Source organism: Nelumbo lutea, chromosome 4 (genome assembly GCF_056320005.1).
Source record: "Nelumbo lutea isolate HS-2025 chromosome 4, American lotus-T2T, whole genome shotgun sequence".
NCBI classification, from domain to species: domain Eukaryota; kingdom Viridiplantae; phylum Streptophyta; class Magnoliopsida; order Proteales; family Nelumbonaceae; genus Nelumbo; species Nelumbo lutea.
The window spans coordinates 64,835,562-64,862,567 of record NC_142687.1 but is presented as its reverse complement, the minus strand read 5'-3'; the positions used below and the strand labels follow the sequence as shown (position 1 = coordinate 64,862,567).

General features: G+C 38.1%; 1 pseudogene; it reads left to right on the top strand.

The window, feature by feature from the left end:
* LOC148860888 (uncharacterized) overlaps positions 1–18,869 on the top strand; it is a 100,274-nt pseudogene extending 81,405 nt beyond the window's left edge.
* Positions 18,870–27,006: the final 8,137 nt, after the last annotated feature.

Here is a 27,006-nt window from a genome sequence, read left to right as displayed (position 1 = left end):
ACTTAGAATGGGTAGAAAATGGACATAGAACACAAGACAAATGATAATTTTAATGAAACTTTTCAAGAGTTGAACTCATAAAGTCATGCATCTATTTGGTCAAGAGATGGACACAGGACAAATGATGAAAGGGGTAAAAAAAGGATTTTTGATGCTATTTCTCAAGAGCTAGGCTCATAGAGTCATGCATCTATTTGGCCAGACCATGGGACAAATAATGAAAGGGGTCAAAATGGTCGTTTTATGCTACCTTTCAAGAGTTGAGTTTATAGAGTATACAAAAGCCTAGAGTCAAAAGATGGTCATTTTAGATGAGAGTTTTAGATTCTGATAATTATAGTTTTGATTTTGATCTTAATTCCCAGATTTCATATCCTTAATATTTTTTATTATTGTAGTTTGAATCTTATATGAAACTTATAGATCTGATTTTGATTTTTTTCAGTTGGTTTTGATTGTTTTTATCTTGCATTTGGAAAATGGGCTTCTTTGATTGGTGGCTAGTTTGAAGGTTTTGGTGGATTTTTTGAGGACCAAAGTCTAAGAGGCAAACACCTACTATCCTTCCCCTAATAGGTAAAATGAGATTCTAATTTTATTTACATGAGAGTGTGTGAATTATGAGTGTTCAAGCATGCAAGAAAAATGAATAGGAAAGCAAAAAAAAACAAGGGGAGAATGCAGCCACATGTTTAAAATCCTACAAGTATCTAGGTGGCCACATTTGGGGATCTAATAGACGCTAAGTTCTCTTGATGCTTTTTAACTAAAGAACAAGGAACAAATTCAATTTACTACTACCCAAAACTAATCTAAACACATTCAGTTATAGAGAAAGCAAAAACTACAAATTTTGAGAGATTACTAGAGAAAAAGAAGGGGTGAAAAAAAACCCAAAAAAAACAAAAAGAAAAAAAGGAAAAAAAACCAAAAAAAAAAACAATGGGGCTTGGCAGACAAGAACTTTATGATATTTTTTGCTATACTGAAGGCTAGTTGTGATAGACATTCAGTGCTCTATGACAAGGGTTGCGATGCGATAACTAGGCATGGGAAGGGTAGACAGGTGCAATTAGGTGTGATAAGACTGAAATACAGTGCGGCGGGTAGGTCTTACGTTGCGACTTTGAGCTTCTGAGTTGGGATAATGTTGAGTTGCGATGAGCCTATGGATTGCGATGAGGTTGGGTTGAGTTGCGACTTTGAGCTTCTGAGTTGGGATATGAAGGGATAGTAAATCCATCACATAGACACCCAAAGATTGCGGAATAAGGGGGCGAATTTCAAAAATTTTTCTCTCCCTTCAACTAGGAATCGAATTCCCCATTTAGAAAATCATATTTTCAAGGATCATTCTTGAACCATAAACTGAACCAGATCTGAACCAAAAGGAGTAGGGAGGGATAATACCTGATACAGAGAAGTAGTATCTCCCAATGGAGGTGTTCACACCCAAGGAAGGATCCAAAATCTACTCCCACTGAAGATGATACAATGCAGGGTGGAGCAGAATCAGTAGTGTTCTTCCAAAAGAACTTGACCCTTCACAACAATCAACTGGACGGCTTGTGAATACAACTCCCACCAATCTTTTCTCCAAAAGATTGGTATCAAGATCAAATCATGATTTCTCCCAAGAACTGGAGATCGAACTGCTGTATGCGGCGGCTGTAGGAAGGAGGCGGCAAGAGAGTATTTGCAGGGTGCAGAATTCTCTCTTCTAGTAATCTTAGCTCTAAAGACAAAGATGTGTAGCTTGCATGTCTAAAGGCTGCCACCCCCTCGTCCTTTTATAGACTTAAAGGGATCAGCTTCTAATCCCATTAGGAGTTGCTAACCCAAATCATATTTGGATTAGAAGTCCCTTTAAGTGATAAGGGATAACCCTTATCTTATCTGCAGATTAGATCAGCCATCTCCTAATCTAATTAGGAGGTTTCTAGATCTAAATCTCATTTAGATCTTGGACTCTCTAAGTGGATAGGGTCTGGGCCCAATCCTATCAGCTGATCCATCTCAGAATTCACCCCTTGAGTGACTAATCAAATTAGCCCAGTTTGAAATGGGCTTAAGGCCCATTTAAGGTTATGTATTCATTTAGTCTTCCAAACTGCTACCCAGTTGGGCTTCCTTGTATAGCGTGGGACCCAAACATTGATCTACACATCAGCCACATGGGTTCAACCCAGCCTTTGTTACAAGGCTTGGCTGAATACACTGTTATGGATAGTACACCCTCTAAAAACCCATTAGATGGGCTCTATGGGCCCAACACTTACCCTAAGTGGTCCCTGGGCCAAGCCACCTTGTAACACCCAAGGACTGTGGGCAGATGCAAGATTAGCCAATCAGGTATTATCCTCAATGGTCTTACACTTAAACTCTCAGCCCATAATGATAATATACTGCCCGACAAGAGAGGACCTCTCCCTCGGTTGCAAGGAACAGTATTGCACTCTCTGCTTATATGGATCCTAGGAATTAAAACCTTTTGCAAATCATTTCGAAACCATACTTTATATACTTTTATATCTCATATAAAATATATTTTGCAAAATAAATCTCAATGATTGAAATCGACTGCCGATAGTCTTGGTTTCCATCAGTGAGAGTGCATCCCCGATCATTACCTTTGTCTGACAAAGGGGCTGATCCTATCACTATGATCACCCACTCAGATGAATTCTCAAACTGTCCCAACATACCCAGGTTTTGACCCTCGCTAAGGATCTCACTGATTGGTACATCAAAGACAACCCAATTCGCCACCTAGTGCAGTATCATAATCGAGTCTAGGGGTCGGGTGTAACTTTCCAGTTTTGCCCATCAATCTCCAAGGTCCAGGGCAATACTGAAAATCTGGTCCAGTTCAAAGATTCAATTAATCCTACACTGTATGTGCCTAAGGTCTCACCCCGGTAGCTGAGACAAGCCACCCCAACCGACTTGGTGGTGCCACAGTGTCAGCCTTGTAAGGATAGGTCTCCCCAGACCGACCCACTAGCTATGAACATTCTAAACTAACATGAGTCTCATTAAGTGTCCAATTTAAGGGTAATACATAGAAACATACCAAGGGAACATGAATCAAATATGCACTTTTGTTCATTTATAATAAACTCATAAAGTACATCATTTTTTATTGAAGCTAAGGGCATAAAAAACTATCTAATAGGTTAATGTTGAGTTGCGATGAGCCTATGGATTGCGATGAGGTTGGGTTGAGTTGCGATGAGCCTATGAATTGCGATGAGGTTGGGTTGAGTTGCGATGAACCTATGGGTTGCAATGAGGTTGGGTTGAGTTGCGGTGAACCTATGGGTTGCGATGAAGTTGAATTGAGGGTGCGATGAGCTTCTGGGTTGTGGTAAGGTTGAAAGGAAACGTGATTTTGGATTTTTGGGTTGCGATAAGGTCAAAAGGAAGTGAGATTTTGGACTTCTAGGTTGCGATAAGGTTGAAAGGGAGTGTGATTTTGAATTTCTGGGTTGTGATAAGGTTGAAAGGAAGTGCAATTTTGGATTTCTGTGTTGCAGTAAGGTTGAAAGGGAATGCGATTTTGGATTTTTGGGTTGCGATATGGTTGAAAGGAAGTGCAATTTTGGACTTCTGGGTTGCAATATGGTTGAAAGGGAGCACGATTTTGGATTTCTGGGTTGTGATATGGTTGAAAGGAAGTGCGGTTTTTGACCTCTGGGTTGTGGTAAGGTTGAAAGGAAGCGTGATTCAAGATTTCTGGGTTGCGATAAGTGATGAACTTACAATTTATCTATAATTTTTGAGGACTTTAGCATGGATTTTTATGCCGGTTTTATTAATTTTTGCCTTAATTTAGCTTGATTGCAAGAAAGATTTCAGGGGGAGCCAAATCAACAAAACGAAGGCAAAAGCAAGAAAAGAAAACCCAAAATTTATCAAGTTCAGCCCGGCCCAGCCATAAGAGCAAGTGAAACTCTTTGGAAAATCCAAAGGAAGAAGCCTAGCAAGAAGGAAATTTCGGCCCAGCCCATTTTTAGCCCAAATAACAGCCTAGAGTGTAGCTCACTTGAGCTCAAAAGCAAGCTAGGTTGTAGCCCAAATAGCAGCCCAAAGGGAGCTAGGGGCGGCAACTCCTAGATGTTTCTTGAAGAGAAGGAGGGAGCACTCTAGAAGGTTCATGAGGGGTGTAATACACCCAATTCTAGAGACTTCAAGAAGGGGCAAGAACCCCCTTGAAAAACTATATAAGGAGGCCTCTAGGAGGGGAGAAAAGTGTTCAATTGCTTGAGAGGAAGGCTCTCCCACTCTTAGAGGTTCGGCCACCTTGAGAGAAGAGAAGAGAAGAAGGCTAGGCGCAAGGAAGAAGAAGAAGAAGGGCTGAAGGAAGTTCAAGACAAGCAAGCTAGAAGAAGAAGGTGAGTTCAAATTGAGGGTTTGTGATTTAAAGATCTTTTGTAATAAATCATTTGTAGTTTCATTCTCTTTTGATTTGAATTCAGTTTCTTTGTTATATTTTCTTTCTTCTTTCTCCTTGTTTCCATTCTTTCTTGATGTATTTCAGCTTGTAAAATTTCAGTTCAGCAATCTAATTCTTTTTTATTCATTCAAATGGTCATGCATTGTACTTGAAGTTTCTTGAATAAGGGTGTGATTGTAGATTAATTCGGCCAACTAACCTTCAAAACTCAGATCTGAATTCTTAGATCTGAGATTGCAAGATCTGAATTGCTTGAAAGAGAATTCAGATCTGCAATTTTCAGATTGGGCGAATTAATCTACAGCTTGGAATTCCTAGAGTGCTTGAGAGAGACTCTAGGAATTCAGATCTACTATTCAAGAACTGAATTGAGTGCAATGTTAGAGATAACTTGCACAATTCAGTTGGTGATCAATTCAGATTTGAATTGATGCCTTAGAAGTGTTTGAAGAAATGCATGCATGGGGATTAGATTCTTGCTAGAGATAGAAGAACCGTCACTCATGCATAGGATGAACATGCGCTTGAGAGAGGCTGTTCATGACCTTGGGGTTTCACCAAACCAAGGCTCAATCATGATTTATTCGAATAATCCAAATTGATAGATTGCTGAATTCTGAGATTGACATTTACTGCTTACTCTTCTAACCTGAATTGAAGGCAATTGGGCCAATGATTTAGATAGATTTTAATTTAGGATTTTTTTTAGCTTTCATTAAAGTTTTGATTCATTTGTTGATCAGATAAGAAGTGCTCAATTTAGTATTGGTAATTGTTTCCTAAATCCTCGTGGGAACGATACTTCACTCACTACTTTATTACTTGAACGGCTAGTGCACTTGCTAGTGTCACAATGAGTCAGACATCAAGTTTTTGGCGCCGTTGCCAGGGATTTATAGAAGCAATATTAGGAAACATTGAGCATTCTTAATCTGGTATCATTCAGCATTGCATTCATAGTTGGTTTAATTTGCTTAACTTTACATTTTAGCTTTGAATGCAACTGCTGTACTACTGTAGTTATGTTTCTTCTTTCTTAAGTAGATTACTTTCTTTTTCTGGTTTCAGTTTCATTTTAATAAAGGCATATTTGATTTCTATTCAATCTTGGTGTTGTTCCCTTCAAAAAGAAAAAAAAAAAAGAAAAAATTCACAAAAACATGAGTGTTGCAGATCTGCGTTGCATTCGACACTCAGATCAGCAGATTTCAGATCTGCAGCACTCAGCCGAAAAGAATTGCTTGTGTTTCAGAATTTTATTTCTTTTTCCATTACAAAAAGAAAAATATATATATATATAAAATGAAAAAAAAAAAGAGATATTTTGAACAACAAGAGGAGCAATTGAGAATTCGGATCAGAATTCAGATTTGAGTTCAGATCTGAACTGATGCAATTTTGAGGGGAATTGGGTGTCATCACCACCCCAATTCACCCTAGGGCACTTCTGCTATTCCCCAAAAACAATGTGGTAGCAATAACTGAAGGTAAGGCAATTGAGAATTCAGATCCAAACTCAGACTTGAGTTCAGATCTGAATTCTGCTGTTATAGATCTGCTCAGTTCAGATCTGAATTCCTCTGAACTCAGATCTGAACCGATGCAAGTTTGAGGTGAATTGGGTGCCATCACTACCCCAATCCACCCTATGATACATCCAACCTGCCTCAAGGGTGAATGGATAGCAAAGAATGAGAGAAATTCAAATCTGAAATACAGTTGATATGATGTGAGGACTGAACTGATACAGAGCATACTATGAATTTTGGGTGGACTGAATTCTTGGCTTTACCCACTTGTACCCAATCTAAATTTGCTGAGGATGTGTGTTTGGATTGAATAATTGTGATGCCTCACATATTCAATAAAAGCAGCAGTGCATTCCACTAGCATTTAGAGCTGTAGCAAGGCTGCTACAGTACAGCAATTAGCATGAAACTCCACTGCTGATCTAGTTAGCTCTCTTTCCCATTGATGATCTACTTCATATTTGATTGCTGATTTAGTGTAGCTGGTAGATGTAGTTCTTCAGATGTAGTTCTTCAGCATTGCATTCATAGTTGGTTTAATTTGCTTAATTTTTCAATTTTGCTTTGAATGCAACTGTTGTATTACTGTAGTTATGCTTCTTTTCTCTTTAGTAGATTACTTTATTTTCCTTGTTTCAGTTTAATTTTAATAAAAGGAGACCTGTTTTGCTTTCTATCTTGAAGTTATTACCCTCTAAAAGAAAAAAATCACAAAATCATGAGTGTTGTAGATCTGAGTTGCATTCGGCACTCAGATCTGCTATAGCAGAACTACAGCACTCATCCGAAAAAAAAAAATTTTAAATGAGTTCAGATCTGAATTGCATTCATCAATCAGACCTGCACTCATCCAAAAAGATTTTGGTTGCATTGCTGTATTTTGTTTTAGTTTTCTTCCTAAAAAAAAAGAAAAGAAAAATAGAAAAAGAAAAGAAAAAGAAAACAATGAAAAAATAGCATGTGAGTTTTCAAATCTAAAACTCAGATTTGAAGTTCAGATCTGTGTTCAGCCGGTTGCAGGACTGCATTCTGCTAGGTTCAGATCTGAGTTCATCTAAACTCAGACCTGAACCCACTCTATTTTGATGTGAATTCGGGTAGTGACAGCACCCAATTCACAATTTGATGCATCAGACTTGCCTCATTGATGAAAATTTAAGCCATGAGTGGTAAAATCAGTTCTGAAGTGCATGAGAATCAGAGGCAGTATAAGTACATAATCTGAAATTTTTGTGAACTTGATGTTTTGTTATCTTTTAAATCACTTGCACCCAATCTGAATTGGTTGTATTGGATTAGGACTGATGTTTGTGAGGTCCAAAAAGAGCTTCATATTTTTGATGTAATGGTATTCAGATCTGAATCAAGGCTGCTTTCATTATAAAATTGCAGATCTGATTTCAGGTCTCTGCAATCAATTGAGGCATACAAGACATTTAAGTTGGGACTTGAAAGAGAAGTCTTAAGCTCTTGGGATCAAACTTATTTCAGACCTAACTACAACAGATTTTAGACCTACTTATTGATATTAGGTTTGGAGTTTTTGTAAGTGACTGTTCTCAAAAGTTAAGTTTTCAAATCTGATTTTTTTTTTTTTTTTTTTTTGGTTAGAACTTGAAGAGCAGCTTAAAGATCATAAATTCAGCAATGATTGTAGATCTGTTTACAGTAGATTTTAGATTTGTTTACTTATGTTCATTTATGTTTAGAATAGTGTGTAATAAACTCCATTGCTGATTTAGCTAGCTCTCTTTTCCATTGAACATCTACTTCACACTTGAATGTTGGTTTAGTTTCAGTAATGGAGCTATGTCTTTCTAATTAGCAAAATTATTAGTGTGGATCAGATCTGCATACATTCACTTACATTTCTGAAATTCTAATGTAGATCTGAGCACACAACAAAAAAAAAAAAAAAAAAAAATCAAATAACTTTGGTAGTGTGCTGATTTCAAGAACTCTTAGACTTCTAGGCTAGTTTCAATCTTGTAAATCACTTGTTTATCACTTGCATATCAGATTCCAAGAGATATTTTTATTGGCTTTTGATCTTGTTTTTTTTAAATTTATTTATTTATTTATTTTTTGTTAGATAGAATTCAAACTTCTTGGCCTTGTAAGTTTCTGTTGTGTATTACAGACTGGTTAAATTATTTACATTGTTTGGAATTGTGTATAGTAGTCGTTTTATTATTTGGTTTAAATTATTTTTAGTTAGAACAAAGCTCTTGATCTCTCTTGCAAGTAAATTCTAGCAGAAGAGGCTCCCACCAAAAGAACTCTTGCATATCTGGAAATTAATCTTCAGGAAGTCCTCTATACACCCTTCTCTTTACTTGGAATTTCTCTTGCTAGCTTTATTGTTACTGCCTAACACTACGAACATTGAGGACAATGTTCATCTTAAGTGTAGGGGAGTGAGCCCGAGGCTAGGGTATGGGGGCTGAAACCATGCACCCCAACACACATATGCAGGCAATGACATAACCAAAAAAGACTGGAACCCCTCAAGTTCATTACTATTTATTCGATGATTTTTTTAAGAAGGAATTCAATGAGTTGAGGGAGACTGATGTACTTGTTAAGTTTTTATTCTTGTGAATGACCCAATTTGATATATGCATGAGAAAAGGGGAGCTGAATATGCTTTTCAGCATGACTAGCCCTAACTATCTTCATGTGTATGGAAGCCCTTGATTTCATGGTTAATGGTCAAGAGAGCTAGTGCACATCTGAAGTGCTGATTCTTGAGGTTCAATAATTGCAAAGAAGGACAAAAGTCCAAATTGACTCCGCTATTCTGAGCTGAATAGTAAAACTAGCAGCTTAGAACATGAGTCCTATTTACCTACCTCAAGAAAGTGACCAGTGTGAGAAGGAGCATAAGATGCACTCACACCAAAAAAAAAAAAAAAAAAAAGAGAGAAAAGTGTGTGAGATGGAGCATAAAATGCACTCACACCGAAAAAAAAAAAAAAAAAGAAAAGAGTGAGATGGAGCATAAGATGCACTAACCCCTAGAATTAAGAAATTGTGGTGATAGCTGAGGTTCAAAGGGGCACTCTAAAGTTGAACTCTCATTAAGATTTAGTTACAGATGTGAAACTTAGTGAAATTTGATTATTAACCTTGACAATTAAGGAGTTGATTTATATATGAATTAGGAGTGAAGGCTAGACTATGATGAAATTCATATTCTCCTTTCCTTGGATCTGATACATATCTTAAATGGTAATTTACAAGAATAAGAGTTGAGCACTTACAAAAGTTCCCCGACTACTCAATGCATTTTTATCTTAAAAAGTTCACCAGGTAAATGGTGTGAACAGAAGGGGGGAATGTTAAGTTTATGGCTGATGTCTTTTCTTGAGGACAAGCAAAAGCTTAAGTGTGGGGGTATTTGATGAACTTACAATTTATCTATAATTTTTGAGGACTTTAGCATGGATTTTTATGCTGGTTTTATTAATTTTTGCCTTAATTTAGCTTGATTGCAAGAAAGATTTCAGGGGGAGCCAAATCAACAAAAAGAAGGCAAAAGCAAGAAAAGAAAACCCAAAATTTATCAAGTTCAGCCCGGCCCAGCCATAAGAGCAAGTGAAACTCTTTGGAAAATCCAAAGGAAGAAGCCTAGCAAGAAGGAAATTTCGGCCCAGCCCATTTTTAGCCCAAATAACAGCCTAGAGTGTAGCTCACTTGAGCTCAAAAGCAAGCTAGGTTGTAGCCCAAATAGCAGCCCAAAGGGAGCTAGGGGCGGCAACTCCTAGATGTTTCTTGAAGAGAAGGAGGGAGCACTCTAGAAGGTTCATGAGGGGTGTAATACACCCAATTCTAGAGACTTCAAGAAGGGGCAAGAACCCCCTTGAAAAACTATATAAGGAGGCCTCTAGGAGGGGAGAAAAGTGTTCAATTGCTTGAGAGGAAGGCTCTCCCACTCTTAGAGGTTCGGCCACCTTGAGAGAAGAGAAGAGAAGAAGGCTAGGCGCAAGGAAAAAGAAGAAGAAGGGCTGAAGGAAGTTCAAGACAAGCAAGCTAGAAGAAGAAGGTGAGTTCAAATTGAGGGTTTGTGATTCAAAGATCTTTTGTAATAAATCATTTGTAGTTTCATTCTCTTTTGATTTGAATTCAGTTTCTTTGTTATATTTTCTTTCTTCTTTCTCCTTGTTTCCATTCTTCCTTGATGTATTTCAGCTTGTAAAATTTCAGTTCAGCAATCTAATTCTTTTTTATTCATTCAAATGGTCATGCATTGTACTTGAAGTTTCTTGAATAAGGGTGTGATTGTAGATTAATTCGGCCAACTAACCTTCAAAACTCAGATCTGAATTCTTAGATCTGAGATTGCAAGATCTGAATTGCTTGAAAGATAATTCAGATCTGCAATTTTCAGATTGGGCGAATTAATCTACAGCTTGGAATTCCTAGAGTGCTTGAGAGAGACTCTAGAAATTCAAATCTACTATTCAAGAACTGAATTGAGTGCAAGGTTAGAGATAACTTGCACAATTCAGTTGGTGATCAATTCAGATTTGAATTGATGCCTTAGAAGTGTTTGAAGAAATGCATGCATGGGGATTAGATTCTTGCTAGAGATAGAAGAACCGTCACTCATGCATAGGATGAACATGCGCTTGAGAGAGGCTGTTCATGACCTTGGGGTTTCACCAAACCAAGGCTCAATCATGATTTATTCGAATAATCCAAATTGATAGATTGCTGAATTCTGAGATTGACATTTACTGCTTACTCTTCTAACCTGAATTGAAGGCAATTGGGCCAATGATTTAGATAGATTTTAATTTAGGATTTTTTTTAGCTTTCATTAAAGTTTTGATTCATTTGTTGATCAGATAAGAAGTGCTCAATTTAGTATTGGTAATTGTTTCCTAAATCCTCGTGGGAACGATACTTCACTCACTACTTTATTACTTGAACGGCTAGTGCACTTGCTAGTGTCACAATGAGCCACACATCAATAAGGTTGAAAGGAAATGTGATTTTGGACTTTTAGGTTGTGGTAAAGTTGAAAGGAAGTGCAATTTTGGATTTCTGGGTTGCGATAAAGTTGAAAGGAAGTGCGATTATGGATTTCTGGGTTGCGATAAAGTTGAAAGGAAGTGTGTTTTTGGACTTTGAGGTTGTGATTTAGATGAAATATGGTGCGATTTTGAAGAAGTGTTTCGGGTGAGACCTTGGTTGCGATTTCAACAAAGGTATGATTATGGGTGAAGCTTTAGGTGCGATTTCGGAATCGGAATGGCTTTGGGTGATTGTTGATAACTCTTTATTTTGATGCCTTAACGGGCATCATTTTAGGGTTACCTAGGCCTTAGAATTGTCAAAATGTGCCCTTTTCCCAATTAAATTTAATATTGTGACATCTGAGGGTCCCTATGCAAATCCTAGGAAAATTAGGGAAGTTTCAGGACTGAAATGCAGTTTTTGGGAAGTTGGTGTGAATTCCAGTTGAGAAAGGGGGTATTACTATGAACAAGTGAGCACAAGAGGGCACTTCCTATATGCTAAACCCAGAATGGCGCCCCTCCTACTATATTAGCATACTCCCCTCTCCTTGGCAAATCCTAGGGCGCCTCCCCACTCATTCTTTTCACCTCTAACAAACCCTATCCGCCTCCAACTAATAAATCCTCACCTTCCATTCCTTTTAATCTCTACACTCCATTCTAGGCCACCCTTTCTTTAGCATTCTAACCCTAGGGTGCCACATAACTTCTAATCCCCACCATTCAGCCTTTAGCCAATAGATCTCAGCCCTATATTTCACTCTCTATCTCAGCCATTCACTCTAGGGTGCAACCCACTCCTTTTAATCTCCACCTTTCAGCCCTAAGTGCCTAAATCTACACCATCCAATATTAGGAGTCCAAATCTCAGCCATACATAATATTGGGCGCCCTCTCCTCTTCTCAACCTTAAGATCATCTTATAACAATCCTAACCCTCCATTCTCAACCCCAGGGCACCCATATTTCTATAGAAACTCAGCTGCCACCCCCTCTTTCTCTCTAATCCCAGTTATGTCCACCCTTCTCTATTAAAAGGACCTAGGGGCCTTGGAGAGGGGGTTGGTCAATTCAGCTTGTTCACAAGGCTAAGATTTCTTGAGGAGTTCAAGGGTTGTAGAAAGGAAGGATGCCCAGATCTTGTTAGGAGGCTAAGGTTCCTACAAATAGTCCAGCCAATCTGCAACTACCGCTACTAGATTTGATCATACATCCTTTTCATTTTCTTCATTTTCTTTTATGTTATTTTTATTTTAGCAATCTTTTAGATGTAATTTCTGTTCGTTTGTGTGTTTTGCAGATTTGAATTCGTCCGGTTCAAGCTAAGGTGTCTCGAGGGGTTCGAGGACTGAACGGAGGGAGAAAGTTTATATTTCATCTTCCTGGATAGCTACCATGGTTGGATCCGAATTTTGGATCACTTTTATTTATTTCTTTTGTTGATTTTAGTGTTCTTTAATTTTTGAACATTAATTATTGTCTTGTTTAATTACGAACCTTTAATTTCAGCATTAATAAATTTTATTTTCTTATTTTCTGCAAATCCTAGATCCAGTTTCCTTTTTATTTGTCCAGAACAAAAAAAATAACTTTTATTCTTGCTTCCCTATGGGTTTGACCCCTTCCTCACCACGTACTACGTTGTTTAAGGTTATGTGACGATTGGAAAAATTTATAAATCTCTAAATTGATGTTTCAAAATGGTTAACAACACGCTTCCATCAACACCATGTTTTTGGTGCTGTTGTCGGGGAAGCAACGGGGAAAAAATTTTATTTGCTTTGTCCGGATCTGTTTCATTATTTTTTTATTTTCGTTTGATTACTTGATCTGTAATCTCGTTTTAATTTTTGTTTCTTTTTTATTTTGAAAGACGTAATAGCAAAAGGTGGGGTACCGGAGCATTGCCGGACTGTTGAAGAAGAAATGAGAAGAGAAGAGAAATTGGGATTACAATTCAGGTGTAGTCGTCCCAATTTATTCTTGTTTTTTTTTGAATTGTTTTTGGTAAAATTGGGTTTTCGAATTCTTAATTAATTATTTTTTTGATAGATCCAATTTATTTTTTTTAGTATTATTTTTTGTTTTGTTCTTAGATCTAATTTTTTCTTTGTTTTAATATCTTGAATGAAGTAGACTTTTATTTAGGATTGTTAGGTTCTTTTTTTTTATTTTCTGATTAGAAACTCACTTCATTTTTTTTTATTTAATGTCGCATATTCTTTTTTGTTATTTTCTGTTTAATCTTTAGAGTAACGATTTCCCTTGTTAGTATTTATTTTTGTAGTTGTTAATTATTTTTTTAGCGTAATTAATCTTTTTATTTTCAGTTTTCTATAATTATTTGTTGCTTTATTTAATTGCCCTTTAATTAATTAATTATTTAATTGATTAATGAATTGTTGATTAGAAGATTATTCAAAATTTCAAATTTGATTTTAAAGTTCAAATTTGAATTTTAATTCGAATTTGAATTTGAATTTAAATTTCAAAAAAAATAAAAAAAATAAAAAACAAATATAAACAAAAAAATAAAAAAATGAAAAGATTTAATTAATATTTTAAATTTTTTGCATTTGCATTCCAACATTTAGGCTTGATATGTTCTAAATCATGCATCGTATAGGATTATTTAATTGCTGAAATTATTTTGTTAGTTGTTAATGTGTTAGGGTTTTTCATTTTTAATTGCTCCTTTTGCTTAATTAGTTTGTTTTATATTTTATTTTATTGCTGAATTACATATTAGAGATAGTTCATGCATTGTAGTTAGTTGCATTTATTTTGTTTTTTTTCATTAAATTTAAATAAGATAAGGTGGGGATTTCATCACCCTTCCTTGGCCCAAAATCCACCACCCTTTCACGTGCGACTCAACCTAAGCCTTAATTTAAAATTTGGATAGCAAGATCCTTTAGGGGGCTCCACACATTTGGTTCAAAAGTGTGCTGAATTTTAGGGAAGCTTGTGATTACTTTCCCTAACCGAATGTTGGTGTCTAAGGAAAGAGGTTAAATGACTAAGCCTAAGCAGGTTTTGTGGTTACTTAATTAGGTACTTGCGAGAGCAAGGGGAGCCTCCCACATCCCCACCTTTTACTTGGCTAACCAAAGGGAGTGGTGTAATTCCAAGTGAACCTAAGAGGATTCACATTGGTTGAACCACTAGTTTAGGAAACCTTAGTTCAGCCCATAGGTCGTGTGTTTGAATTGCTTGCATTTAAAAAAAAAAAGAAAAAGAAGAAGAGAAAATAAAAAATTTAAAAATTCAATTTTGAATTTAAATTTCAAAATCTAAATTTGAATTTAAATTTCAAATTTCAGAAAAAAAGAAAAAAACTTTAAAACAAAATAAAATGACTTCAACGGTCGGAGTTTGTGGAATGAGAAATTACTTCCAACCTGAGCCACAGATAGATTGGTACCATGTGTCTCAACAATTGGATAAGATTAATGGGATGACCCAAAGACTTGATCAAGTCCTTGCATTTCGTCAACAAATTGGCTCATACCCAACCTTGTTACCCTACCCAACATGTTCCATCTGTGCAAGCCCAGCCCATCATGTTAACTAGTGCCCTGTGGCGGGCCCATGTCAACCAATCATTCCGAAGCAAGTACATGTAGCTAATGGATTTTTCCAACCCAATGCTAACCCATTCTTTCGCCCATATAACCTTGGGTGGGAAAATCAGCCCAACTTCGCTTATGGGGCCCAAGCCCAAGAAACCACCTTGCTAGATGTGCACTCTCAATGGCTTGAAGCCCAGACTCACTATGAGTATAATGATTACCTTGGGCCTCAACTGGATCTGCCATGTCAACCCTATCCTCAACCCTATCAAACCGATTTACCTGATGATATGTTTCTACAACTCCAACAGCTGGTCTTAGCTCAACAACAATCAATCCTAAGATTAGAGAGCCAAGTAATTCAGCTCATGGAAGCTAACCTGTAGTGGGAGAATGATTCAATGCTTAGTAAGCTGGTTGTTAACCCCAGAACCGAACCCCTAGGTCTTCCCCAACACCTTATGACTTCTAATGTCCAACACTTAGAAAATGCTGGAGAAAATTTCAGCTCTTGAAAGTGGAGAAAAGTTTGAAGGCTGGTATGAGTCTGGAAGTTCTTCTGCCTACCCAGACCAGAATTGTTGTAGAATAAATGTAAATAAAAACCTCAGAGAAAATGGTCCGATCCTAGCGGATGACCCGACGAAGGAAGCTAATGTTTTAGCGAAGTCTCCACATCCATTACGGTCTTGGCATACTATTGAACCTTTCCCAGAGCTAAAGAGTGAACCACCTGTGCCTTCTCTTGAGTTTCCTCCACAACTAGAATTAAAACCCTTGCTGGACTCCCTTAAGTATGTGTTTCTAGGACCCAACCAAACAGTACTGGTAATTATAACAGTCGATTTAACCCCATTACAAGAGAAACTGAAATTGCTTGATGTCTTAAAAGAGTATAGGGGTGCCATTTATACGGAGGAGGGCGCCAAACCAAGTAGGGAAATGCAAAGGCAGTTAAACCTAAATATGAGAGAAGTGGTCAAGCAAGAAGTAATCAAGATCAAGTGGTTGGAAGCGGGTAATATCTACCTAATTTCATATAGCAGTTGGGTAAGTCCTATGCAAGTGGTGCCTAAGAAGGGTGGGCTCACCGTGGTCACCAATGATCAAGGTGAAGTGATCCCCATCCAGCTTACCACGGGATGGTGAGTATGCGTCGATTTCAGGAAACTCAATGCAGTCACGAAAAAAAACCACTTCCCTCTGCCCTTTATTAACCAGATTTTGGAAAAACTTGTTAGACAGTTTTGTATGCCCTTAGCTTCAATCCGATTTGATGGACTTTTGACATTTAGTGTAAATAAATAAAGTTCATGTTTGATTCATATTGTTTGGTATAATTCTGTGTAAGACCCTAAAACTGAAACTTATAGAGACTTGTGTTAGTTTTAAATGTTCACAGCCATTGGATAAGTCTGGGGAGATTTATCCTACCAAGGCTGATACTGGTGTGCCACCAAGTGTTGGGATGGCCTGTCTCGGCCACCAGGGTAAGACCCAAGGCACATGCAGTATGGGATTACTCGAATCCTTGAGCCGGACCAGATTTCTAGTATTGCCCTGAACCTTGGAGACAGATGGGCAAAACTGGAAAGTTACACCTAACCCCTAGACTCGATTATGATACTTCACTAGGTGTCGGATCAGGCTGTCTTTGATATGCCAATCAATGAGATCCTTAGCGGGGATCAAAACCTGGGTATGTTGGGACAGTCTGAGAATTCATTTGAGTGGGTGATCATAGTGATAGGATCAGCCCCTTTGTCGGATAAGGGTAATGATCGGGAAAGGCAAAGGCACTCTCTCTGATGGAAACCAAACTGCCGGCAGTTGATTTCAATCGTTGGAATTTTGTTTTGCAAAATTAAAATATATATATGTATATGCACGGTTTCAAAATGTTTGCAAATGGCTTTAATTCCCAGGATCCATGAGAGTGGAGAGTGCGGCACTGTTCCTTGTAGCCGAGGGAGAGGTCATCTCTTGTCGGGCAGTGCTTGATCATTAAGGGCTGAGATGTTAAGTGTAAGACCATTTAGGATAGTACCTAATGGGATAATCTTGCACCTGCCCATAGTCCCTACGTTTTTATAAGATGACTTGGCCCAGGGACCATTTAATGCAAGTGTTGGGCCCATAGGGTCCATGTGATGGGCTCAGGGGTTTACTGAGCTTTTTAGTGAATTCGGCTGGGCCTTGTAATAAAGGTTAGGTCAAACCCATGTGGCTAGTGTGTAGATCAATGCTTGGGTCCCAAGCCATACAAAGAAGCCCAACTGGGCAGCAGATTGGAAACTACTTAAGCATTGAACACTTAATGGGCCAAAAGCCCATTTCGAGCTGGGCTGATATGATCACCCATCTATGGGGCGGATCTGAGATTAATGTTAGCAAAAGGATTAGGCCTTTAACCTTATCCACTCTTGGAGACCAAATTCAAATCAGATTTGAATCTGGTAACCTCTTGATAAGATCAGGAGTAAGCTAACTTAATCTGCAGATAGAATTAAGATAATCCCCTATCCAAATATTTATTTGGATTGGGATAACTTCTAATTTAGGAGGTTTCTTAATGAAGAAGAAAGGAGGAGAAACCCTAAGAGAAGAGAAAAACATTAGACTTTGATCAAGGGGTTTTTGAGAAAGCAAGAAAGCATCCTGCGAACTGAGATTAGATCTCATTCACACTCCAAAGAGAAGAGAAGCAATTCATCCATCTTCGTCTCAGGAGTTCTCCTACAGCCGTCACCACTCTCTCTAACAAGATTCGATCTTTGAAGAAGAAAGAAGTCAAGAAATCAGTTCTTGACATCAGTCTTGCAAAAAAGACTGGAAAAGATTTGGTGTTTAGAGTTTCTAGAGGATTCTTGCGAAGGATCCAGTGTGTAGGATGCACTCTGCTGGTTCGTTCCACCCACAGCTGTGTCATTTTTAGTAGGAGCGGATCTTGGTGTCTTCTTTGGGCGTGAACACCAACTTTGGGAGATACTGCTTCTCCGGATTAGGTATATTCCTCCATTTTCTTTTTGGTTTAGATCTGGTTTGATTATGGTTCAAGTAGGATCCTTGAATATTGTATTCTAAATTTAGGGAATATGATTCTCAGTTGGAAGAAGGTAGGAAAAATTTTGAAATTCGCCCACCCATTCCGCAACCTTCTTTGCGTCCAGTAGATGGATCCTACCATTCTTTCAAAACTTGCAGGGCAAAAATATTTTTGCTTCTTAGATGCATATTCTGGGTATAACCAAGTAGCCATTTACCTTTAAGACCAAGAGAAAACTACTTGCACCTATCCATATGGCACATTTGCCTTCCGAAGAATGCTATTTGGATTATGTAATGCACCAACAACCTTCTAGAGGTGTATGATGGCAATTTTCTTGGAAATGGTAAGTGACTTTCTGAAAATATTTATGGATGATTTCTCTATCTTCGGGGATTCCTTTGAAACTTGTCTCGAACACTTATGAAAAGTTATTCAAGGATGCATCAAGAGAAATTTGGTACTCAGTTGGGAGAAGAGTCACTTCATGGTCCAAGAGGGTATTGTCTTAGGTCACATATTTCCAAACGAGGGATTGAGGTAGATAAGGCAAAAGTTGACCTAATCTCTAAACTCCCACCTCCCACCTTTGTCAAGCAAATATGCTCATTTCTTGGACATGCTAGTTTCTATCGTAGGTTCATTAAGGACTTTTCCAAGATCTCTAGGCCTCTGTGCAATTTTTTGGCGAAGGTTGTCCCATTTAATTTCAACGAAGCTTGTCTTAAGGCTTTCGATTATTTGAAAAAGGCATTGACCAAAGCCCTAATTCTTCAACCTCCTGGCTGGTTGTTGCCCTTTGAAATTATGCGTGATGGCTCTAACTATGCCATCGGAGAAGTTTTGGGACAAAGGGTGGATAAATGTCTGGTGGTAGAATATTATGCTAGCCGCACCCTATCTGAGGCTCAGTTGAATTACAACACTATCGAGAAAGAATTGTTAGTTGTTGTATTTGCTATGGAAAAGTTTCACCCATACCTATTGGGCACCAAAGTTGTTATATATTTTGATCACTCAGCCTTAAGACATTTGTTGTCTAAGAAAGAGGCCAAACCTAGGCTCATCAGATGGATCATTCTTTCGCAAGAATTTGACCTTGAGATTCAGGATAAAAAGGGCTCCAAAAATGTAGTAGCTAATCATCTATATAGAATTCAAATTGAAAAGAGCGAGCCTATGCATGACTTTTCCTTTCCAGATGAACACCTCCTGGTTGTTTCCCATAGTACACCCCGATAGTTTGCTCATATTGTCAACTATTTAGCGGTGGGTAAAATTCCTGAGGGGTGGTTCAAGAATGAGAAGAATAGATTCTTCTCACAGCTCAAATATTATTTATGGGAAGATCTTGAGCTATTCTGTATCTATTTGGATCAAGTAATCCGAAGATGCGTCACCGAGTCTAAACACCGAAATATCCTTAATTTTTGTCACTCTTGCTTGTGGGCGCACTTTTTGGCAAAGAAAACGGTGACCAAAGTACTACAAAGTGCCTTTTATTGGCCAAGTTTATTTAAGGATGCCCATGCTTTTAGTCAAAATTGTCTAAGATGCCAAGTTGTAGGGAATATGTTCCGTAGAGACATGGTGCCACTTAATCCCATTCTAACTATAGAAATCTTCGATGTTTGGGGTATTGAGTTCATGGAATTGTTTTTGCCATCATCCGGTCATGAATACATCCTAGTGATAGTTGATTATGTGTCAAAATGGATTGAGGTGATAGCAACTCAGACCAATGACCACAAAGTTGTAATGAAATTTGTTCAAAAGAACATTTTCTTTAGGTTTAGGTGTTCATGAACAATCATTAGTGATGGGGGGTCACATTTTACTAATGCGCAATTCTGTGCTTTGCTCTACAAATACGAAATCGCTCATAAGATAGCAACCCCCTACAATCCCCAAACGAATGGTCAAATGAAAGTTCCCAATCAGGATATTAAGAGTATTCTACAAAAATCCATTAGGCCTAACCGAAAAGATTGGCCCAACAAATTGGACGATGTACTTTGGGCTTATCGGACGACATATAAAACTCCCATTGGAATGCCTCCTTATAAGTTAGTCTTCGGCAAAGCTTGTCATCTTCTTGTAGAATTAGAGCATCAGCCGTATCGGGCCATCAAAAAGTTTAATTTTGACCTAACCTTAGTAGGATCCCACCGGGCAATGCAATTAAGTGAGCTAGGAGAACTTCGCATTAAAGCTTATGAAAGCTCTCACATTTATAAAGCCAAAATGAAAGCATTCCATGATAAAAATATTTCAAGAAAAATATTTGAACCTGATAAAAAAGTTTGGCTCTTTAATTCCATGCTGCGGTTGTTTTCAGGAAAATTAAAGTCTAGATGAGATGGGCCATTTGTTGTTGATAAAGTATTCGAGCATGGTGCGGTTAGAATAGTTGATCCTAAGAATGGAACCATGTTCAAGGTCAATGGTCAAAGGCTTAAACCATACATATAAGGAGTATTTGAGAGTAGAGTTGAGACATTTAGTCTGAGTGATCCAATTGCGTCTAGATGAAGACGTTAAACTTAGCGCTAGTTGGGAGGCAACCCAAAATAGTTGTTTTTAGGAATTAGAGTTTTTGACTTTTTTTCTTGATTCGAGACCAGTTGGTAGACCTTGAACCCCTTGGGAAAAACCCTCTTGATTGTTCCCTTTGGCCCAAGAGCCTTTTGCATCAATCTAGTTATGCCATTGGGGACAATGGCATTTAAGTTGGGGGGTGAGATAAGAGAGAAAATTTTGAAAAAAAAATTGAGAATCTAAGCCTTTAAATTTATAGAATTAAAATTTCATTGAAAAAATTAAAATCTTTTTTTCATTAAAAGAGATTCCCGAATAGAAAAGTTGAGGAAACTGATAAAAGAATATTAAATTTTGTAGAAATTGGTTGCAAGTGACAGGTGTTAAATTGGTCTTATTTGAATATTATCGAAACTATTAAGAAATTGAAAATACTCTCAAGTTTTCCCCTGTAAAGATAAGAATAGAAACATTGAGAAATTAGACAGAAATTCTTCAAATTGTTAGAGACAGTGGACTACCCTGAATAGAGTTTTAAAAAATAAAAAGAATAAAAGGTCATTGGACCCCCTAGACTTATTAATCGGGTCTCTTCACTTAAGTTAAGTGTCGAGACTAGCATTAAACGGGAAAGATAAGGCCAGAGACACTTACCTAACACTTAGTAACTGGGTCTCTTCACCTAAGTCAAGTGTCGAGGTTCATGTCAAACAGTGGAAGGAAGCAACAAAATGTGTGTGCATATCAAGTTTAGGAGTAGAAATCCAATGTCAGAAATGATAAGAAGAATACCTGCCTGATTTTAAAAATCAATCTCAGCTTATCGAGAGAGTTTACAAATGAAAGGGTATATAATATTTTTAAATTGAATTTTTATAATGCTCAAAGCATGATGGTTTTACCCCTTAAACCCAATACTGATTTATAAACAGTTTGAGAATTCTAGAATCAGGATACTTGGCTGATTTTGTTAAGGACGATCTTGCAATGGGAATGATCTTTTTTACTTATAATTTTAAGGCTGCATTGCTAAGGGACTAGCAATGATCAAGTTGGGGGTGTGATAACTCTGTATTTTGATGCCTTAATGGGCATCATTTTAGGGTTACCTAGGCTTTAGAATAGTTAAAATGTGTCATTTTCCCAGTTAAATTCAATATTGTGACCTTTGAGGGTCCCTATACAAATCCTAGGATAACTGGGGAAGTTTTTGGGCTGAAATATAATTTTTGGGAAGCTGGTGTGAATTCTAACTGAGAGAATGGGTGTTTTTATGAAAAATTGAGCACAGGAGGGCACCTCCTATCTGTTAAACCCAAAATGGCGCCCCTCCTACTGTATTAGCATACTCCTCTCTCCTTAGCAAAACCTAGGGTGCCTTCCCGCTCATTCTTTTCACCTCTAACAAACCCTAATCGCCCCTAACTACTAACTCCTCACCTTTCATTCCTTTTAATCTCCACCCTCCATTCTAGGCCACCCTCTCTTTAGCATTCTAACCCTAGGGCACCACATAACTTTTAATCCCCACCATTCAGCCTTTAGCCACTAGATCTCAGCCCTATATTTCACTCTCTATCTTAGCCATTCACTCTAGGGTGTCACCAACTCCTTTTAATCTCCACCTTTCAGCCCTAAGTGCCTAAATCTCCACCATCCAATCTTAGGAGCCTAAATCTCAGCCATACATAATATTGGGTGCCCTCTCCTTCTCTTCTCAGCCTGAGGATCATCTTATAATAATCCTAACCCTCCATTCTCAACCCCAAGGCACCTATATTTCTCTAAAAACCCAATTGTCACCCTACTCTTTCTCTCTAATCCCAGTTATATCCACCCTTCTCTATTAAAAGAACCTAGGGGCCCTAGAGAAGGGGTTGGTCAATTCACCCTGTTCACAAGGCTAAAGTTTATTGAGGAGTTCAAGGGTTGTAGAAGGGAAGGACGCCCAAATCTTGTTAGGAGGGGTTCCTGCAAGTAGTCCAACCAATCTACAACTACCGCCACTTGATTTGATCATACATCCTTTTCATTTTCTTCATTTTCTTCATTTTCTTTTATGTTATTTTTATTTCAGCAATCTTTTAGGTTTAATTTCTATTTGTTTATGTATTTTGCATATCTGAATTCATCTGGTTCAAGGCTAAGGTGTCTCGAGGGGTTCGAGGGCTGAAAGGAGGTAGAAAGCTTGAATATCATCTTCCCGGACAGCTACCACCACTGGATCCAGATTTCAGATCACTTTTATTTGTTTCTTTTGTTGATTTCAGTGTTCTTTAGTTTCTGAACATTAATTATTGTCTTGTTTAATTCCAAACCTTTAATTTCAACATTAATAAATTTTATTTTCTTATTTTCTGCAAATCGTAGATCCATTTTCCTTTTTATTTGTTTGGAACAAAAAATAATAATTTTTATTCTTGCTTCCCTATGGGTTCGACTCCTTCCTCACCACGTACTACATTGTTTAAGGTTACGTGAGGATTGGAAAAATTTATAAATCTCTAAATTTGTGTTCTGAAGTAGTTAATGGCACGCTTCCACCAAATCTCCTAATACCCATCAAAAATGTTCGCAACTCCGCCTAGAATTGATTTGAGGTGATGCTATCGGGTCTTAGATACTAGTTTCCCTAAGACCCTCACCTCTCTACCTCTTTTTCTTAATTTGGAGGAAGCTAGGAATGCATGTTTCCCAGAATTTAAGGATTTTAAGCAATCTGAATCTAAACTAAAGCAGAGAGATGGGAGGTGAGAGGCTTACCTCTCGTGTACAACCTTGAAACTAACTTTTTAGCAACTGGAAGGACTTCAAATGGAACTTGAGCAAGGTAGGGGCTGGTTTGAATGCTTCTGGTGTTAGGTCTAGAAAGCAGGGGATGAGGAGTTATAGAAGTTGGATAACTGCCCTCTTCCCCTATTCTTCCCTTTTCTGGGGCCTCTCTTAGGTTTCCTTTTCTCCCTTTCTTCCTCCTCCCCAATCTTGAGTTGTGACTCTATTTATAGAGAAAATGGAAGGAGATGGGTTTGAAATTCGCTCAGCTACAATGTTTGTGACTGAGTAGAGTTCTTTCATTGAAATAGGCAATGATTGTTCAAAGAAATAGGTGCCTAGTCAAGCTTTCTTGTTTGGTGAAACATTTTATTCGATTTGATGGTGGTTTTCATGGGTTTTGTGCGTCCAATGGGAGCTTGGGGCGTTCCTGACATTGCAGTCTCGTATTTGGGGCTATCAGTGGTAGAAAATGTAAATTTGATGAACTTTTAAAAGCTACTTTGTCTTTTTTGGGTCTTAAGTAGGGGTTTGTTTGATATTTTGATGTTTTTGGGTCTATTAGGCCTTGTTTGAATGGTCAAGGTGTTCTAATGGGTCAAGAATGGGTTTGACATCAAATGGGGGTGTCTGGTTGTGAGATTTGACATCCTTGGGTTTTTTGGGTCTCCGAACACATTGGCAAGGTCTGATTTGTCATGTGAGGTTGGGATGATGGATGGTAGACTCTAATTAATGAGATTTATTGGAATAGGATCTAGGCTTGATGTGGGGTTAAATGAGGGAATTTTGAGCTATGATTTGGTAGGTAGGCATGGATTAGGGTGAGGAGTCATGTGGATGGTTCTGATTAGAGAAATATATGGTCAATCTTGGTAATCATTCAGGGCCATCCGAACAGGATCTTGATGTTTTTGCGGTTAGTTGTTGAAGATTCATGGTGAAATTCGCTAGTTGATTATTTCCTAGCGATCTTGGGGTGATGGATATATTGGATTTGATTTTGGAGGAGTTGGAATTTGGATATCCCATAGATTGAGGCCATTAGAAAGGAAGTTGGCGTGATGAACGATGAATCTTTAGAATTTAGTTATAAAAATTTATATGTAATTAAGTTATAGTTTTTCATGTCTGGGGATGATGTCTGATCAAGGTTCTTGTTTGTCCTGTGGATTATGACAAATGAGGGTTTTTACTGGGTTTGGAAAGTTTCAAGTTGACCTGGCTGTGTTTATAAGTTTTTGGGGTCTAAAAGGGAATACAAAGAGGTAGGGTGAAGGGACCGGGCAAAAATTGGGTGCTAACAACAATGAGGATGATGAACCACCTGTAGCTAAGAAAGCGACCCCTGAGGTATGATTTTGCAATTTGTTTAACGTAGCCTTATCACAACATATATTTAAAAAATGGAGAAAAGAAAATGAAGTTTATTTTCCAAAATAGATTCAACCTTAATTTATATTTCCCAAATCAAATATATCTTTTTCTTTCAAAATTTTTCATTTTTCTAACAGAAGACTCTAAGTAATGTCTCAACTAGTACCATTTCACCACATCGCAAACCGATGTCACATCGATCTCTAATGGAAGTAGTGCGGCTTTTGAAAGTAGGCTTTATCAAACCTATAGCTCATCGGTGGCTCGCTAATGTGGTTCCAATAAAGAAGAAGAATGGGCAACTGAGGTTAGTACCTTGCCCACCTAGTCCCTTAACAATAGCCAAACACCCAAATACTAACTTCACCTTATCGCAAATGTTATGTTGATATTTGGGACCTAAACAGGGCTTGTCTGAAAGATGAGTTCCCCTTCCCGACATGGAAGTGTTGATAGACTCAATTGCGGGATGCACCCCACACAACCTTCAAGACACCCATAGGGAACATCTATTACAAGATGATGCCTTTCGGCATCAAGAATGCTGGGGCCACATACCAAAGAGCGATGACTACTGTTTTCCATGACATGATTCAAAAGAAAATAGAGTGTTACATGGATGACATAGTTGTCAAGGAAAGAAGAAGAGAGCAGCATTTAGAAGTTTTGAGAAAGGTGTTTGCAAGATGCAAAGAATTCAAGTTAAGACTGAACCACTAAAATGCACATTTGGGGTACAGTCCAGAAAATTCCTAGGATATCAAGTAGATCAGGCCAGGATACATTCAGATGAAAGCAAGGTTAAAGCCATCTTAGATCTTCTGCCACCAACGAATGAGTCCCAGTTAAAAACATTCCTATGAAAAGTCTCATGTTTAAGAAGGTTTATCCCCGGCCTCACGCACGCAGCTCTACTGTTGATGAAATTAGTCAAGAAATTTACTGAATTCAGATGGACTCAGGTGCATCAAATTACTTTTGAGCAATTAAAGGCAACATTGACTAAGGCACCAATGATGCCACTACCAAAGAAGGGTGGGAATTCAGAATATACATGACAACAGGAACAGAAGCCATAGGATGTCTACTAGCACAGGAGGATAAGGGCAAAGTGGAACTCCCCATCTACTACGCCAGTAGAACCCTTAAACTGGTGGAAAGGAACTATTCCCACATGGAGCAATAGTTCCTGGCCATGGTTTTTGCTACACAAAACTTTAGGCACTACATCCTAAGGCAAAAGGTGAGGCTCATCGCACGAAATGACACAATCAAGTTCTTCGTGGATAGACCTCCTCTCTCTGACAGACTCGTTAAGTGGTTGATGCAGTTCAATGAGTACGTGATAGAGTACACACAGGGAATCCACATATGGATGGGAGATGAAGGGATGGGAGATCCATCATATGGATGGCCGAACCCTATAGGAAGGTTGGGCGAAATTTCAAAAATTTCTTTACTCCCATCAGGGAATCCTATTCCCAATTTAGAAAACGGTATTTTCAAGGTTCGTTCTTGTAACCAAACTGGACCAAATCTGAAACCAAACAAGGGAAGGATATACCTGATATGGAATCCACACAATAATGCTCCTCCCAACGTATGAGTTCATGCCCAAAGAGAGTAACAAATTCTCTCTCCATTGAAGATGACACAGCTTAGAGTGAGCCAGGATCAACAGGTAGTTCTTCACCAAGTACTAGTGATTCTTCAGCAAGAATCGAATGGGACAGTGAGCATAGCTTCTAAATTGTTTCTTCTGCCAAGAAACAATATTAAAATCGAATCTTGATCCAATCCAGAACTGGAGATTGAACAGGGTGGGGTGGCAAAAGCAAGAAGAAAAAGAGCAGAAGGCATGAGCAGTCTAACTGTGTTGTCTTCTCTCTGTGTTCAGTGAATGTGTCTTTGGAGGTTCGCCCAGCTCTCTTATTTATAGCCTTAAAGAGAAAATTTCCTAATCCCATTAGGAGTTTCCTAATCCAAATCTTTTATTTGGGTTTGGACTCTTTAAGTGATAAGGATAATCCCTTATCTTATTTGTAGATAAAGATCAGCCTTCCTAATCAAATTAGGAGTTCCTTTGATCTAAATCTTTATTTGGATTTGGACTCTTTAAGTGGATAAGGATAATCCTTATCTTATTTGTTGATCCAAATCCCAGATCTGCCCTTATTTAATTAATCTAATTAACCCAGTTTGAAATGGGCTTTTAGGCCCATTAAGCTTTCAGGCTCACTTCCACTTTAATGCTGGCTAGCTTGGCTCTCTTTGTATGGTGTCAGACCCTATCATTAATCTACACATCAGCCACATGGGTTCAACCTAGCCTCTGTTATAAGGCCTGGCTGAATTCACTGTTGAATACATTGAACCCCTGAGTCCATTGCTATGGGCTCTTAATGGACCCAACATTTATACTAAATGGTCATTGGGTCCAACCATCTCATGAAGGCCCAAGGACTGCGGGCAAATGCAAGATTATCCCATCGAGTATAACCCTCAATGGTCTTACACTTCACCTCTCAGCCCATAATGATCAAACACTGCCTGACAAGAGAGGACATGTCCCTCGGCTACAAGGTACAGTGCTACACTCTCTACTCACATGGATCCCGGGAATTAAAACCTTTTTGCAAACATTTTGAAACCATAATATATATAAGTATATCTCTATATAAATATATTTTGC